Below are 18,806 nucleotides of genomic sequence, written 5' to 3'. Positions count from 1 at the left end.
CACTCTGTCACCCAGGCCGTAGTGCAGTGGTGCAATCACAGCTCACTGCAGCCTTCACCTCCCAGGCTCAAACAATCCTCCTGTCTCAGCATCCTGAGTAACTGGGACCACAGGCATGTGCTACTAAATTACCCACTGGCTAATTTTTAAGTTCTTCATAGACATGGGGTCTCTCTATGTTGACCAGGCTGGTCTCAAACTCCTGGGCTTAAGCGGTCCTCCTGCCTTGGCCTCCCAAAATGTTAGGATTAAAGTCATGAACCACCATGCACAGCTGTCTTCATTTAAAGGATAGTTTTGCTAAATGTAGGATTCTATGCTGACATTTTTTTCTTTCAGCACTTTGAATACGTCATCCCACTATCTTGTGGCCTCCATTATTTTTAAAGAGAAGTCAGTTAGTAATATTAGTGGGGCTCCCTTACAGGTGATGAATTGTTTTTCTCTTCTTCCTTTCAATACTGTCTCTGTCTCTGGCTTTCAGCGTTTTTCTGTGTATGGTTCTTGTGTTTATCACACTTGAAGTTTACTGAACTTATTGGATATATAGATTAATTTTTAAAATCACATTTTGTAATTTTATCAGTCATTATTTCTTTGAATACTTTTTTCCTGCTCCCTTTTCTCTCCTCTGTCCTTATTGCACATCTGTTATGTGTATATTTGTGGGCTTAATGGTGTCCTGCCTTTCTCTGGGACTCTGTTCATTTTTCTTCATTTCTTCTTCTCTCTGTGCCTCAGACTGGTGAATCTTAATTGATTTATCTTCAAGTTTGTTGATTCTTTCTTCTGCCCACTCAGGTCTGTTATTGAGCTCCTCACATGGATTTTTCACTTACATTTTTCAACTCCAAAATTTTAATTTTTTTGTTTTATAATTTCTATATACTAATATTTTCTATTTGTCAACATACCTCCTTTCCTTCTTTAAGCGTAGTTTCCCATGGTTCTTTGTATGTATGCATAATGGTTGATTAAACATTTTTTTTCTGTTAAATCTGACATCTAGGCCATCTCACTGGCAATTTCTGTTGCCTCCTTCTAATTCCTGTGCATGGGTCAGACACTTCTGTTTGTTTGCATGTCTCATCATTTTTTTGTATAGCATATTGTTTTTTTTCATGATCTGTTACGCTGTCTGCCTCTGTTAGTATCATTCCCTGCTATTAGGCTCCACTAATTGCTGGCTGATTTGCTTTATTGTTTTGGATAACACCCTTGGGCATAAATTACTCAACAGTCTGATCCATTAAATTTGACCCCTTTGCAGGAATAGTTTTTGAAGCCAAACTGAAGTTCCTTCTGACTCTAGGAGGACTCTTGTTAGCTATCTCTTTCTCTGATCCTCCCTGGAAAACTAGCTGGCTTGTGGTTTATTTTGCTTCTCTCATGGATCTACCAGATTGTTCTCAATGCTTACCACTAAAAACTTCATTGTTTTTGAGATTGTGCTTGTGCTTGAACTTACCACACTCTCTTCCAAATAAATTCAGTTTTATTGCGGAGAGCTTTGAAGCTCTCTTCTTATGGCCAGTCTCCCTCCTGGGCAAAATTACTGCACCACTGCTCTGGGGCTTGGAGTGGAAACAGTGGACTGCTTCTCTCAGAGTGAAAGCCCTACTTTATGAGTTGAGCACTGGGTAGAGGCAGCACCCTCTGGTCTTCTTGGCTTGCCTCTGCCACTGTGGAACTTGCACTCTATGAGCAAACTTGAACGAGGGATATTAAAACCCCAGTATTTTTGGCTTGCCATGCCTGACATAGAGTTTCTGCCCTATAAATGGTGGCTATGTAGAGGAAGGGCGCCCTGGGCCTCTCAGTTGCACTCACTTTGAATTTAGACTCTGCAACATAAAGCTGGAGGGGATGAAAAATACTAATATTGGTGGCCTGCTCACCCCAGGGAGAAATAATAGTCCTTAACCAGGAGATTGGGGAAGAAGAGGCTATATTTTCTTGGCCATACCCACCCAAATGATAGCTTTAATCATGATGATTTTGATGGGGGAGGGATTGAGTAGGTCATGGCTCAAGTGCCACAGACTTTCACTGTTCTTACTGACATTTATATTTTTTTGAAAAAATGTTTCTTCATTTGTTCTATGCCTTTAGAGAAATTTTCTGAGCCTTTATATGGTTGTTTTAAAAATAATTTTTAGGAGTTATGGTTGTTTCCCTGTGCAGATGGTCTGTAGAACACCTGATACTTCCTTTCTGGAAGTCTGTGTTTTTATTCATACAAAAGCTGAGATTAATGGATATCTTCAAATTAAGTAGTGAAATCAGTAGAAGGGAAGGCAAAACAAAAAGCCGCAGAACAAATAAATTTAGGTTATTTGCATTAGCTGCTCATATCTGTAGGGAAAAAATAGATTCAGTCAAAATATGTTTTTGGAAAAAGAAAGTAAACCACCTGGAATAAAAAAATATAAAATGGGATTTTCCCTCATACCTCACCTAGAATAAATTCCTAATGGATCAAATATTTAAATTCAAACATTGATTCGTTAGAAGTAACAGGAGAGCTGTTCATAATCTTGGAGGAGAAAAAGGCTTTCTAAATATATTCACAAGAAATTCACATCTGTAGCCTAAAAGTGAAAAGATGGAAAGGTATACCATGAAAGCACTAATCAAAAGAAAGATAAGAGGGCCAGGTGCAGTGGCTCATGTCTGCAATCCCAGCACTTTAGGAGGCTGAGGAGGGTCAATGACTTGAGCCCAGGAGTTCGAGACCAGCCTGGGCAACATGCCAAAACCCTGTCTCTACAAAAAATACACAAATTAGCTGGGCATCCTGAGGCACACCTGTGGTCCCAGCTACTCAGGAAGCTGAGGCCGGAGGATTACTTGAGCCTGGGAGTTTGAGGCTGCAGTGAGCTGTGATTGCAACACTGCACACCAGTCTGGGCAACAAGTAAGACCCTGTCTTCAGAAGAAAAAAAAGAAAGAAAAGGAAGCTGGAGTGTTTATATTAATATCAGACAAATTATACTCCAGAGCAAAGGTAATTCCCAGGAATAAAGAAGGGCATTATATAGTAATAAAAAGGTTCCATTCACCAAGAAGACATAACCTTCCTACATGTGTATACACTAACAAAAGAGTTTCAAAATACGAGGGGACTTCAAAAAGTTTGTGGGAAAATATAATTAAAAGATAAAAATAAAAACTATAAACTTTATTTCTCAATATTAGCTCCATCAAGTTCAAAACACTTTTGTAAGCAATGATTCCAGCCGTTTCGTCCATATCTAAAGAACTGAAGGGCCTGGAAATTTAACCATGTTAACACAGGTTTTTTTCTTTACATTATTAATCAAAGAAAAACAAGCACCTTTTTAAGATTTTTTAAGATTAGGAAACAAAAAGAAGACTGAAAGAGCCAAATCAGGACTACATGGGGGTGCCTAATGATTTCCCATCAAAACTCTCTCAAAATTGCTTTTGTTTCATTAGAGGACTGAACAGGAGCACTGTTCACTTGAAGCTTTTCTGGGTGTTTTTCTGCTTAAGCTTTGGCTAACTTCCTCAGAACACTCTCATAACAAACAGATGTTATTTTTCTTTAGCCCTCCAGAAAGTAAACAAGCAAAATGCCTCAAGCATACCAAAAAACTGTTTCCTTGACCTTTGCTCTTGACCAGTCTACTTTTCCTTTGACTAGACCACTGCCACCTCTTTGTAGCCATTGCTGTGATTGTGCTTTGACTAGACCACTGCCACCTCTTTGTAGCCATTGCTGTGATTGTGCTTTGTCTTCAGGATCTTACTGGTAAAGTCACGTTTCATTTCCTGTTATAATTCTTCAAAGAAACACTTCAGAATCTTGACCCCACTTGTTTAAAATTTCCATTGAAAGCTCTCCTTTTTATCTGCTGCCGATCTGGGCACAACGGTTTTGGCACCCATTGAGTGGATAGCTTGCTCAACTTCATTTTTCAGTCAGAATTAAGTAAACTGAACCGGTTGAGATGTGTATGGTATTGGCTATTGTTTCTGCTATTAATCATCAGTTCTCTTCAATTAGGGCATTAACAAGTTGAATCTCTTCCTCACAAATTGATGTGGATAGTCTGCTGCTGTGAGCTTCATTTTCAACATTGTCTCATCTCTTCTTTTTTTGAGACAGGGTCTCACTCTGTCACCTGACACCCTGGCACCGAACAGGGTGGAGTGCAGTTTTTGTGATTATGGCTCACTGCAGCCTTGACCTCCCTGGCTCAAGTGATCCTCCCACCTCAGCCTCCTGTGTAGCTGGGCTTAGAGGTGCACACCAACACACCTGGCTAGTTTTAAAATTTTTTTGTAGAGGTGGCGTCTCGCTATGTTGCCTAGGCTAGTCTCAAACTTCTAGGCTCAAGCAATCTTCCCTCCTTGGCCTATCAAAGTGCTGGGATTATAGATGTGAGCCACCACACCAGGGCTTCATCCCTTCTTAAAACAGGTTATCCATTTGTAAACTGTTGATTTCTTTTTTTTTCTTTCTTTTGTTGTTGTTGTTGTTGTTGAGAGTCTTTCTCTGTTGCTCAGGCTGGAGTGCAGTGGCACAATCTTGGCTTACTGCACCTGTAATCCCAGCACTTTGGGAGGCCAAGTCGGGAAGATCACTTGAGGCTTGGGGTTTGAGAACAGCCTGGCCAATATGGTGAAACTTCATCTCTACTAAAACTACAAAAAATATATATAAATTGCTGATTTCTTTGGGCATTGTCTCTGTAAACCTTTCATAAAACATCAATGATTTCACCATGCATCCACTCAGCTTCACCATAAATATGATGTTTTTGTTTCAATTGTAGCAGAATTCATGTTGCTCTCACAGGGGCTCTGTTCAAACTGATGTCCTATCCTTCTTAACACTTCAAGCTAGATCCTGTTCAGACATGTTACAATGAATTAGTGAGCGTTTATTTTGGTGCACAAAATTTTTGAAATCCAGGCATAGCTTTTTTAATAATATGTATTTCCACCAACAGTTTGAAGACCCTCATATATAAAGCAAAAACTCAGAGGCTGAAAGAATAGACAAATTCACAAATATAATTAGGGATATCAACACTCCTCTCTCAATAATTAAGATAATATTTTACATAGCAGATAACCAAGGATACAGAATAACTGAATATTATCAATTATCTCTAGCTGAAGCTGATATTTATAGAGCATTTCACTCAACAACATGAGAATGCATTTTCACATTCTTTTCAAGTGTACATGGAACATTCACCAAATTGACCATATCTTCAGTCATAAGACAAAATTTAACAAATGTAAAAGAACTGAAATCATATACTGTAAGTTTGCTGAACATAATGGAATTAAAAAAACAATAGTGGAAAATAACAGGAAAATCTCCAAATACTTGGAAATTAAACATGCATTTCTAAAGAACCCATGGGTCAAAGAGGAAGTACAGGCTGGAGACAGTGGCTCATGCCTGTAATCCCAGCACTTTGGGAAGCTGAGGCAGGAGAATTGCTTGAGCCCAAGAGTTCAAGAACAGCTTAGGTAACAAAGCAAGACCCCGTCTCTACAAAAAATAAAAAAAGATTAGCTGGACATGGTGGTGTGCTTCTGTAGTCCAGCTACTCAAAAGACTGAGGCAGGAGGATCACTTGAGCTTAGGAGTTTGAGGTTATAGTGAACTATTATCATGCCACTGCACTCCAGCCTGGATAACAGAGTGAAATCCCGTCTAAAAAAAAAAAGGAACTACAAAGGTAAATTAGAGACCATTTTGAACTAAATTAGAATCAATATACAAAAATATCAAAATACAAAATATAAAGATTGGTGGGATGCAGGTAAAGCAGTGCTTAGTGGGAAACGTGAGTCAAATTGTTGAAATAAATTGTAAAAATATCAGCAAAACTAAGGACCTTACTGCTAGTTTCCTTCTTTGCTCTGACCACATTTTGGTCATTTATTCATTTAACAAGCATTGATAAACACATATTTTATGCCAGGCTCTTAAGTGTTTAAATGCCATCTTTAGCTCTAGGCTGTGGGAACCTAGTGTAATGTCTCTGGGTGTAGCATAGTATTTGGGACATGGTAGATGTTCAGTATATACTTGTGGAATGACTAAAAATAGCCACAAGAGATCGTCCCCTGTGGTGAGAATTGTGGTGAGATTTGGGGGCCAGGAGAACTTTCTGGAGGTAGTGGCAATAAATAATTCAATTCTAAACTTGTTCTGAAGGTATTTAACCAGAGTACGGATTTTTATTATTGAAACATTTTTTTCAGTTTTCATTTTCTTCTTTTTCTTGGGGAGTATGTAAAATAATGCAAGAGTGCTTTCTAAATAAGTCCACCTCTATTCTTTGGACATTGGAATATGGTATGTAACTCTGGATACGATTTCAAAGCAAAAATGATTTAGATTTAAGATTTTTAAAAAAAGCTTGAAATTGAAGTACACCGCTAATACAAATGAACTTTTTAAAAGTGGTGTGCCAGAAAACAGTAAATCAGTTTGGAAAATATGTAACTGTAGACGTCCAAGACAGAGAAAATGAGGCCTGAGTTAAGGGATTAAGATGAAGGGAGATATTCCTAAGGCGAATCAACAAGGAGAGGTGGCGAATTGTACATGAGGGATTTGGCAGAGATACTGCAGTTCCTGGCACGACTAGAATTAGGATTTGTAAAAAGTTAGTGATTCTGTCTCCCAGCCGGTTTACATCACAATGTATGTGTTCATCTATTGAGGGAGTCAATGAGATAGAGCATTGCAGAGCTTGCTAGAGAGGCACAGGAAGTTGCCTGAAGTGAAGGAGGGGGTGGCGGCTGCAGAAGCTAAAGCTTCCGCCAAACAAAAGAGGACAGCACTTCCGGTCACGCCATCGTCGCTGCCTTCTTCGTCAAGGTGAGTGTAAAGAAGGGGACTTGGTAATTCTCACAAATAAATCCCCATACACTCCAGGGAAACCTCCTTTTGTGCCTCAACGTGGGGTGGAAAGGAGAATTCATCCCCGCGAACGTTGTATGATGGATGCTTCTGGCGCCTGTGGTTCTGATCTGCTCACCATCTCCTCCCTTCTCCTCCGGAGATGGGGAGCCCGCTCCTGCCCCACCTCCTGACTCTTGTGGTCCTTTTATCCGCTTGACTCCCGGTCATGCTTCACCTCTCCTCTTTATCCCGGATCCTCTTCTCTGGTCTGAGCCAGGGCCATTCCCTCTACCACAGGTCACTCCTACCTCCTACCTCTCACCTCCGCCTTCTGCCCCCCATCCTTTTAACCTGCGACTCTTTGCAAGCCCCTTCCTACACTGTTTTACTCCCCCTGCTGGCCTTTGGTCTTTCCTATTCCCCTCCCGCAGAGACCAATAAATTACGTACTTTGCAACAGTAGGTGTGACTTCAAGGTCAAGGCTTTTTTTTTTTTTTTTTTTTTTTGGTTCGTTTAAAGTATAAGCAAAGAAGCAGAAACCTTAGAGCCCTAAGAGACATAGGTACTTGTCCAAATTATGTTTTTTTATTTTTTTAACTCTAAACAAAATTACACATCATTTAGATACTATTGCACAGATTTCAGTCTTCTACACATTGCATTTATTTTTTTCTGTTGCCATAGAATTGAATCCTCAAATTCTGGGGGGCAGACATAGTGGATTATACTTATAACCTGGTGTCAGTTTCAGCGTAAGCTTTCCCATCCCCTGTAAAACTTCTCTTAGTGGAGGAATCACAAATTTATTACTTTATATTAGAGTTGAGTTTATTATGCAGTTTCTTTTCTGGTCTCTGATAGCAACATTAAACAGCAAGCTGACATTTTTCAGACAAAGACTTTTTCTCAGAGCTTTGCAAGTATTACATAATCTATCTATTGCAATGTGAAATGTACTTTTACAGTTGTGACCATGTCAAATTTATCTTGTGAGAACATTAGTTATTAAATAATAATCACAACTTACTATTGCCTTTACCAAATGATCATTAAATTTATGGTGAGAATCAGTGTTTTCCAGGCTCTATCAGGATCTAACGAGGAATTTAACCAAAGTTCTCTTTGAACAAGCAGTTGACTCCTTCCTGTGTGTTATGCTTGCCAAAATAAGGGGTGATTATCTTTTCTAGGCCGTGTACAGTTTTTATTTAAGAATAAACAATGAGGCAGAGCTTTTGTGACACCAAAACACTTAGGAACTTTTCCAAAGAGTATTGCTGATGTCTCTTTATACTCTATTCAAATCATTATTACACAGCATTTAAATATTATCATACTTGTTTCAGCCCACTGTGCATCCATCCATTCATTCAATGATTTTTTATTCAATAATTTTTATTTGCCAGACAGTGTTCTCAGCACTAAGGATACAACAGTGGATAACAAAAACAAAGTCTTTTAAACTTTAGCTGGGGGACAGACAATAACTTAATATATAATCAATATATATTGGCAAGTGGCACTGGGGTTAAAATAAATGAACAAAACCAAAAGATATGAAGAAATAAAAAAGAAAAAAACAAAAAAAAAGATAAATATATAATAGGTTGTAATGTGGAGAGGCTCTGTTATTTTAGATAGGATGGGCAGGAAGGCTTCACTGGTAAGGTGATATTTGAGCAGGGACCTGAAGGAAGTGGGGGCACACACTATGCAGATATTAATGGGAAAAAAAAATTTATGTCATAGTCTCTGCATTTGTTCACTCTGTTTCCTAACCCGCCCCCACTTTCCCATTCCCCTAGTGGTCACTTTTCTGCATAGTATTAATTCAACGCTCTGCATACTCAGATAACTTGATCCATTCACATAAATTTCTCATATTCTCTTCCTTCTGGCTAGCTTCTTGCTACCATTTAGGCGACTTGTCAGCCTCTCTAGTAAGACATATCACTGTCTCCATACCCACCTCATCGTCAGTTTGTTGACTGCTAGCGCATTGTGTGCCAACCCATGGCATATATGATTATCTCTTTCGCTGCTCTTATCACTATGTGTTCATAATATGTTGTCCATAAATATTTGGTATGGTAAAGTGAAATGAACGCAGTGCTTGTTTATAACAGATAAAACTTTAAAATATGGTTTTCTCCCTAATGCTCAAAACCATTCTCTAAGGTCAGTATTATCATTGTCATTTTACTGATGCTAAAACCAAGACTAGGAGGTATGTAGTAACTTGCTAAACTGTGGTACAGTTTATGGAGTTAAGGTTTTTCAGACACTCAGTCCTGGTCTGGTTCTCTCTGTCTCTGTTTCTTAATGAGAAATAGGAAATATACAGAATATTTTATTATTTTATAAAACAATCTTGGTATAGAAGTTTTATTTTTTGTGCTTCTTTTACAACTTAGATCATATCAGGTGCTTGAATTACTCCCTAATTACAAATATTAAGCTCTGAGAGGCATGGATAATGCCTCTTTTTACCAGAATATTTTTAAATAAAAAATTAAGCAGAAGTTGAAAGAAGAGTACAATGAAAACTTTTATATTCTGGACCTAGATTCAACAACTGTTAACCTTTGCCATATTATCTCACTCTCTCTATTACTCATTCTCTTTCTCCATCCATCCATCCATCCATCCATCCATCCATTCATCCGTCCATCGATTTATCCATCCATCCATCTATTTCTTGATCTATTTTGGCTGAACCATTTGACACTTGCAGGCATTATTTTAAGTAAATGTAAATACATGCAGAAAAGTGCACATTATCATAAGTGTACAGCTCAAAGCGTTTTATTTACTTAGTTAATTTTTTGACGGAGTCTTGCTCTGTCGCCCAGGCTGGAGTGCAGTGGTGAAATCTTGGCTCACTGCAACCTCCGCCTCCTGGGTTCCAACGATTCTCCTGCCTCAGGCTCCTGAGTAGCTGGGATTACAGGCGCGTGCCACCACGCCTGGCTGGTTTTTTTACTTTTAGTAGAGACGGGGTTTCACCATGTTGGCCAAGCTGGTCTTGAACTCCTGACCTCGTGGTCCACCTGTCTTGGCCTCCCAGAGTGCTGGGATTACAGGCATGAGCCACTGCACCCGGCCAGCTCAAAGCATTTTCACAAAGTGAACTCAGCTGTGTAACCAGCATCAAGATCGGGAAATTTTGAAAGACCCTAAATGTATTCCCTATTTGTTACTATTCCAAATTAATCACAATCCTGGCCTCTGTCACTGTGTAGTAATAATTTTGTCTGTTTTTAAACTTTAAAAAGTAACACAGTTTGTGTTAATTTTTTGGCTTAAGGATTTGTTTTTGAGATTCATCCATGTCATTGAGTGTAGTAGTAATTACTCTATTTTCATTGCTATTCCATTGTATGAATGTACCACAGTGTAGTTACCCTTTTATTGTAGATGACATTTTTGTCGTTTCCATTTTCAGCTTGCAAATAGTATTGTGAACACTCTAGTACATGTCTTTTGGTGACATATTCACACATTTCTGTGGGACATATACCTAAGAGTAGAATAGCTGCATCACAGGTTATGTATATGATTAATTTTAGTAAATACTGCCAGCCAGCTTTCCAAGGTGATTGTACGAGAACACTCCAAACAGAATTTTTTTTTTTTTTTTTTTTTGAGACAAAGTCTTGCTCTGTCGCCCAGGTTGGAGTGCAGTGGCGTGATCTCAGCTCACTGCAACCTCCGCCTCCCGGGTTCAAGTGATTCTCCTGCCTCAGCCTCCCGAGTAGCTGGGATTACAGGTGACTGACACTATGCCCAGCTAATTTTTTTTTTTTTTGGTAGAGATGGGGTTTCACCATGTTGACCAGGCTGGTCTCGAACTCCTGACCTCGTGCTTCTCCAGCCTCTGCCTCCCAAAGTGCTGGGATTACAGGCGTGAGCCACTGCACCCGGCCAGAAATTTTTCAGAGTGTAAGTTGCTCTAGAATATTGCCAACACTTGTCTTTGTTTTGGTAGCTATTCTAATGGTTATGAATGGTATCTCACTGTGGTTTTATTTCACATTTCTCTGATGATGGACCTTTCCATAAGTTTGTTAGTGTTTTGGATTTTTTTTTTTTTTTTTTTTTTTGAGACGGAGTCTCGCTCTGTCGCCCAGGCTGGAGTGCAGTGGCGCAATCTCGGCTCACTGCAAGCTCCGCCTCCCGGGTTTACGCCATTCTCCTGCGTCAGCCTCCCGAGTAGCTGGGACTACAGGCGCCCGCCATCTCGCCCGGCTAGTTTTTCGTATTTTTTAGTAGAGACGGGGTTTCACCGTGTTAGCCAGGATGGTCTCGATCTCCTGACCTCGTGATCCAGCCATCTCGGCCTCCCAGAGTGCTGGGATTACAGGCTTGAGCCACCGTGCCCGGCCTTGGATAATTTTTATGAAGTGCCTGTTCAAATCTTTTGACTACTTTTTCTCCTGGGCTAACTTTTTAAAATTGATTTATAGGAGCTCTTTCTATATTAAGGATGTAAATGCTTTGTCAGATATATGTATTACAAATCTCAGTGGCTTGTATCTTCAGTCTCTTTATGGTGTCTTTTGATGAACTGAATATCTGAATTCTAATATCATTCCCTTCATTATTTTTTTTTCATTTATGGTTAGTGCTCCTTTGTACTGATTAGGAAATCTTTATATTTCCCAAGGTAATGAAGGTATTTTCCTAGGCTGTGTTATTGTTTAACCTTTCGTATTTATATTTATAATCTGCAATTGATTTTTGTGTATATTGTGAGTATGGGTATGTGTAAAGGCCCATTTTTTTGGTTGTTGAAGTGGACATTCAGTCAACCTCAAACCACTTATTGAAAAGATCATTCTTTCCCTTTTGTAGTGCCATCATTTTCATTAACTCAAATATATAAATCAATAATTTGATTTAGTTCTGAATTCTGTTCAGTTGGGTTTGTCTATCCTTGTATGAATACCACTGTCTTAATTAATGTAACTTTACAACATACCTTATGTATGGTTATGTGAGTCTTAACACTTTTGTTCTTTTTCTTCAATAATGCCTTGGTTATTCCTGGTCTTTTTCCAAATACGTTTTAGAGCTAGTCAATTTCCACAAACATTCTTCTTGGCATTTTGATTGAGATACCATCTAACAGATCAGTTTAGGGAGCAGATATCATGACACATCACCCTTAAATATCTCAGTGTTCATCTCCTAATATTAGCATTACTTTGTAGTAATTAATCACCATTATCTCACTAAGGAAAATTAATGATTCCCTAATATTAACGAATACCTAATCTTTTCAAATTTGTAAGCTGGTATTTAAAACTATCATCCAACCTAGATTAATGTATTGTTAAGTTTTTGGGGATTTTATTGGTGCTATATTCTCTCCTTTGTTGAACTTGTGAATATTTATATATTTAGTACTTTTCAATCCATTGCGGTCATTATTTCTTCTGTTTTTCCAACTGTCCAGTCATGGCAAGTGGGAGCCCATTCACATTCACATTGGCTTCTGGGTCTTTTCTCTTTTGTTACATACATTTTCAAATATATTCAAAGTAGAAAATAGTAAAATAGGCTGTGCACAGTGACTTACCCCTGTAATCCCAGCACTTTGGGAGGCCGAGGTGGGAGGACCACTTGAGCCCAGGAGTTTTAGACCAGCCTGGGCAACAAAGTGAGACCTCATCTCCACAAAAAATTTAAAATTTAGCTGGACATGGTGGCACGTGCCTGTAGTCCCAGCTACTTGGGAGGCTGAGGTGGGAGGATCACTTGAGCCAGAGAGTTTGAGGCTGAAGAGAGCTGTGATTGCACCAGTGCACTCCAGCCTGGGCGACAGAGTGAGACCCTGCCTTAGAAAAAAAAAAATGGTAAAGTAAACATGCATGTATCCATTCCCCAGCTTCAATAATTAACAACATTTTGCCAAAACTGGCAAGTTTTGTTTTATCTATTCTCACCCATTTTTTTCCACATCCCAGATATGTCATTACACAGGTAAATAACTCAGTATGTATCCCTAATTCATAGGTGCATTAAGTAACCACCGCGTCATTATTATACTTAGTAAGATAAACAGTAATTCCTTTTTTCTTTCTTTTTGAGGTGGAGTCTTGCTCTGTCACTCAGGCTGGAGTGCAATGGCGTGATCTTGGCTCACTGCAACCTCTGCCTCCCGGGTTCAAGTGATTCTCCTGCCTCAGCCTCCCAAGTAGCTGGGATTACAGGCGTGCACCACCATGCCTGGCTAATTTTGTATTTTTTGTAGAGACGGAGTTTCTCCATGTTAGTCAGGCTGGTCTCAAACTCCGGACTCAAGTGATCTGCCCACCAGATCCTCCCAAAGTACTGGGATTACAGGCCTGAGCCACCACGCCCAGCGTATTTTTTTTTTTTTTGAGACAGAGTCTTGCTCTGTCACCCAGGTTGGAGTGCAGTGGCGCGATCTTGGCTCACTGCAACCTGCGCCTCCCGGGTTCAAGCGATTCTCCTGCTTCAGCCTCCAGAGTAGCTGGGATTACAGGCGTGTGCCACAACGCCCATTTCATTTTTTTGTTATTTTTAGTAGAGACAGGGTTTCACCATGTTGGTCAGGCTGGTCTCAAACTTCTGACCTTTTGATCTGCCCGTCTTGGCCTCCCAAAGTGCTGGGATTACAGGTGTGAGTCACCGCCCCTGGCCCCTAAATTTTTTCTTTATAATTTTATAGAGAGATGGGCTCTCGAATATGTTGCCCATGCTGGTCTCTAACTCCTGGCCTTGAGGAGTCTTTCCGCTTCAGACTTCCAAAGTGCTGGGATTACAGGCATGAGCCACCGTGTCTGGTGAATTACCTTAAAGTTATAGTTATACAGTAGCTTTGTTAAGTCAGTATCCAAACAATGACCATTTATTGCCAATGGATGTTTTTCTCTTAAGTCTTATAAAGCCCTTGCATAGTCCCCTTTTTATTTTATTTTATTTTATTATTGTTTTTTTTTGAGACGGAGTCTAGCTCTGTCGCCCAGGCTAGAGTGCAGTGGCGCGATCTCTGCTCACTGCAAGCTCCGCCTCCCGGGTTCACGCCATTCTCCTGCCTCAGGCTCCTGAGTAGCTGGGACTACAGGTGCCTACCACCACTCCCGGCTAATTTTTTGTATTTTTGGTGGAGACGGGGTTTCACCGTGTTAGCCAGGATGGTCTTGATCTCCTGACCTTGTGATCTGCCTGCCTCGGCCTCCCAGAGTGCTGGGATTACAGGTGTGAGCCACCGCGCCCGGCCACTTGGTGTCGTTTTTAGAAGATCGTTGATTAATTCAAGAAACTACATCATTAGTTCTATAGACTGTCTCATTATCTGGATTTAGGTGATTGCTTCCTTGAGGTGGCATTTATTTTGTTTTTTCATCTTCGTGTTTCCTGTTTACTGGCATTTAGAGCTAGGGGCTTGATTAGATTCAATTTTGATTATTTTTTTAAGAGAAAGACTCATTTTAGGCAGTGCTGTTTACTTTCTATTGTATTTTATCATGTCTAATTTTTTAATTGATGCTGGGATTGATTTGTTATTTCAGGGTATTGTCAGGCTGATCTCTCCATTGGAGCTTTTCCTACCAACCTTTCTTCTATTGGTTTCAGCAGCCATTGGTGATAATTGCTTAGATTCATTATTTCTGTAGAGGTTGAAAAATGGTGATATTTAATTCTTTCAATCTTTCTGCATTATTAACTGGAATTACTTTATAAAGAAGACTTTTTCCTTATCAGCTATTTTTTGTCCTGAAGTATATTTCGTAATAATCAAGATACGTGCTGCTGCCGCTGCTGCTTTTTTCATTTATCAGTGTTTATAGTAATGAGTTGGTTTCTTAGCAACCACCACTGTTTTCTTTAATATCATTAGGAATTCATGGATTTTTATGTAGTTCAAGTGTATCCACCCATTGTGGTCATTTTTTTTAATGCTTAAACAGTGTCATCTTATAAATTAGGAACCCCTTCTGTTTAACTTCTATGTTTTTTTCACATTATCTCATTAGTTCCTTGTTGGCGTCCTTGCTTTTTGGCGTAAGCTATTTTAGGCTTATCATGTACACTCCCTGCCCCACCCTTGGAATTAGCAATTTTACAAGGAACCATGTAATTTTTCAGTGAACCTTGGTATTTAGAAACTAAGATGGGAATACTCAAGGGATTATTATTTTAAAAGTCATGCTACCTGATCTTTTGTTGTGCTCTTTTCCCTGCTATCGTGAATACATTTGAATGACTCTTGCAGCATTTTATTGAAAATTCGCTAAACATGGCTTTCATTTGTTTATGTAGTCATTCATCCAGCAAAAATTTATAGAATGCTGACTATCATGTATCTGGTCTTATGCTGGGCACAGGGAATATGAGGTTAAACTTGACTGGTCTCCTGTCCTTGAAGAAGACTCATTCTAGTGTGGATATGAGCAAATAGGCAGTGTCTAAAGAGCAGTGAACAATACTGTGTTCATACTCTTTAGACATTGAGTATACTCTGGGCATAGGCAAATGGGGTGACAGGCTGTAGGAGCACAGAGAAGACATCCCAAAATGCTTTGGAAAGGGGAGATAATGCTTGATACAGGATGAGTAAATGAGGTATGAAGGTAGAAGAGTAATGAAGAGTGTTCCAGTCAGCAAACTGGAAGAGGTAGGGGGGATCTTGATATAGTCAAGGAAAGGCATATATGTAGTTGATTACGATGGGAACATAATTGTGTAAGTTTTTCAGTTTTCAGAAGATTGACAAAATAGTCTGTTTACCGCAGACATGAAGATGTCAAATGTTGTATGTATGTGTTGTTGATTTTTATTTTAAATCTAATAATGAAACAATCCAAATTCTAATTAAAATTAGTATTTAATGTACTTCTTGGACCTGACCATATTTTTTTAGTTATTTCATTAATATTAAAGCATAGTTACAGTTAGGAGATGCCTATTTCATGTTTTAGTTCACTGCTTCTTTATTTTTTACTATAATTTTGCTTTATATGTGTTAAGAATCTGAATTTTCAAGATATGACATTAAAAATAGTGGCATATTTATTGTGGCTCTTCATCTCCCTTCACCCTTTGGCTGCTATTTGTGTCAACCTGTTTAATACCATAATTACAGCCCCTTACATACTCACAAGGCAAAGTTGTTCCAGAAAACATGTCATCTCTCTTTATTACAAATTGGACATTATACTATACCTGTTACATTTTACAGCATGTTGCACCTGAGGCTATCCATCTGGCAGATATTGCATGAATAGTATGTTAAACACAGGTTTATGATTTACTAGAGTGCTATGGTTTACCAGTTGGGAATTTTGGGACCGTGAGTGTGGGAGAATCACTAGGCTTAGGAGGGAACCACAACTCATATGTGGCCAGGAGGTGAGGCGGTGTTCTATAAATCATTGACGAATGTGGGGAAGCTTATTTTTTAAGAAGGGGGATTCTAGAGGTCACAAAGAAAAGATTCCAGGTGGCAAGGAGAGCAGTGAAACAGTAGATTAAAAGGGAAGTTGGAGTAGATTACTACTTTTCATTCTCTCTATTTGTTTTCTTTATGATGAGAATATGTTCCCAGAGTCCTGAAAGGCAAGAAGTGTGAGTGAACAAGCAGGGAGTCAGAGAAGGTGAGAAAGGAAAACATACACTGTCTGAGAATGTCAGATGTGATGGGAGAGCAGTGGGAGGAAGATAGATTGCAAGCCTTAGGATGGATTGATAAGTCTTAGAAAAGACAGGTAATTAATTAATCGGTCAATTAATTAAAAACATACTGATGACTAACTGGATAATGAGAGCACGTAATTGACTTAAACATGTTTTCAACTGAGTGCGGTAGACATAGACATTGCAACAGTACTGCTATGCTAGAGGAGAGACCAAGGTGTGGTGCTGGCAGTAGAGACATAGAGGAAGGTCCTCTAACCTATCTTAAGGGCTCAGAGAAGGCTTCCTAGAAGAGACCACGTTAAGAACTGAATTTTGACCAAAAAAAGCTGTAAGTGGAACCAGAGAGCAAGTGGCCATTGGTCATTTAGACCATGTAAAGTAGCTGACTGGGTATGCCATTTAGCCTTGAGCTTGAAAGTACCTAAAGTAATGGGCAATTTAGAGGTTACTCTGTGGTCTAGTAAAGCTAAGGAAAAGGGGCAAATAGAAAGGAATAGTTTTATAAATGGTTAAATTTATGCTATAATATGTATCACTTTAGTTAGCCCTCATAGAAGAGCAACCTCTTCCATTTTACCCAGTATGCCATGAAATGATTGTATATGTTGTGACATGAACAAATATAAGCATGTACTTGGATATTGAAGATGCATTGTGTTCCCTGTATCAAGGAGTTTTCATAAGTTATCTTGAATCGTGCCAACAACCCTGTGCGGGGTGGAAACTGACCGCAAGATGAAGTGACACATACAACAGTCTGTTAGAAGCTGAACTGAGATTAAAACTCAGGTTTACATGTCTTCGTAACCTATACTCTTGCACAGGTAACTCTATTCTTTTAAGTAAAGGTATAATTTAACATGACTTCCATCTTATCACTTTGCAGGACTGTTCAATTAATGAGTTTCAGCAGTCAGTATCCTGAATTTTGTAGTAGTCAGTATCCTGGCCATCATTTTGAAACATGACCATTTTCCAAATCCCCATCCTTTAAATTTGTTTTCTTCTAGTATGGGGCCAGGCATGTGAAATTATGTTCAGATCACAATCCTTTGCACCACCTTTCCAGAAAAAAAAAAAAAAAAAAAAAAAAAAATCACATCCTTTTTAGCCAAATCCCTCTTTCTTGTCAAAGAGATGTCCCTTAGTGTGCTTAGTGTTATCATAACAGAATACCTGAGGCTGGGTGGTTTATTTCAAAAAAGATGTTTATTTAGCTCATGGTTATGCAGACTGGGTTCTAGGGACATGGTGTTGGCATCTGCTCAGCTTCTGGTGAGGGCTTTTGTGCTGCATCATAACATGGGGAAGGTCAAAGGGGGACATGGACTTAGGCAAAGGGACAAAACCTGAGGGACATCCTGGTCTTATAACAACCCAGTCTCACAGAAACTAATTGCGCAAGAACTCATTCACTTTTGTGGGAATGGCACCAAGCCATTCATGAGGGATCCGCCACCATGACCCAAACACTTCCCACTAGGCCCCACCTCCAACACTGTCACATTGGGATTAAGTTTCAGCATGAGTTTTGGTGAAGACAACTGTATCCAAACAATAGCAGCCCTTTTCTTGCCTTTTGCCTACCTTCCTGGGGGGAAGATACAGAACATACTTAACTCTTGGAGAGTTTTGGGTTCCCACCCCAAATCCCCGCTTCCTTTCCATTTAGGATTTCCAGGCTTCAGATGGCTGTTATCTTCTAGTTGAGTCCTGAATATATAGACTGACTCTGAGATCTTTAGGAAACTAAGGAGATTTAGGGCTGCAGTTGCCTTAGTGATTATTTTGATTGACATCAGCTGTGCCCCAAACAAGATACTGGATATTTAGATGAGTCAGACAAAGACCTGCCCTCAAAGACCTCTCAGTTTAGTGTGAAGGAGGAACATGTAAACAACAGTTATACAGATAAATAGCATTATATTGTGGAAGCACAGAGGAGTGTGATCTAACTGCAGTGTGCAGGTAGTGGGAAGTCTTTTGGGTGGAGATAGCATCTGTGCGAGATATCAAAAGATGGTATGAGTTAATAGAAGAAGAAGGTGAAGAGTGGTAAGAGAGGTAGGCAGTGGGTAAGGTCATGGATGGTCTTTTTTATGCTAATAGGCTGGAACTCAATGGCAAGAGGGTTAAATGGGGGAATGTCATGATCTGGTTATCATTCTAGAAAGGTCACTGAATTAGAACTGAAAGTTCCGTTTCCATTGAGCAAGGTAACGTATTCTATATGTTTGA

The 18,806-nt window shown here is 39.4% G+C and overlaps 1 protein-coding gene across 1 annotated transcript in view; it reads left to right on the top strand.

Annotated features, from left to right (window-relative positions):
- Nucleotides 1-6,828: 6,828 nt before the first annotated feature.
- Nucleotides 6,829-18,806, top strand: part of MAGED1 (MAGE family member D1) — a 106,826-nt gene continuing 94,848 nt past the window's right edge. Inside the window, exon 1 of the mRNA XM_007991744.3 lies at nucleotides 6,829-6,874. The gene's annotated coding sequence lies outside the window, so the exon portion shown is untranslated. The remainder of the gene's footprint in view (nucleotides 6,875-18,806) is intronic.

Source organism: Chlorocebus sabaeus, chromosome X, assembly GCF_047675955.1.
Source record: "Chlorocebus sabaeus isolate Y175 chromosome X, mChlSab1.0.hap1, whole genome shotgun sequence".
In the NCBI taxonomy this organism is placed as follows: Eukaryota; Metazoa; Chordata; class Mammalia; order Primates; family Cercopithecidae; genus Chlorocebus; species Chlorocebus sabaeus.
Note: the sequence above shows the minus strand (reverse complement) of the source record. Positions and strands in the feature narration are given on the sequence as shown.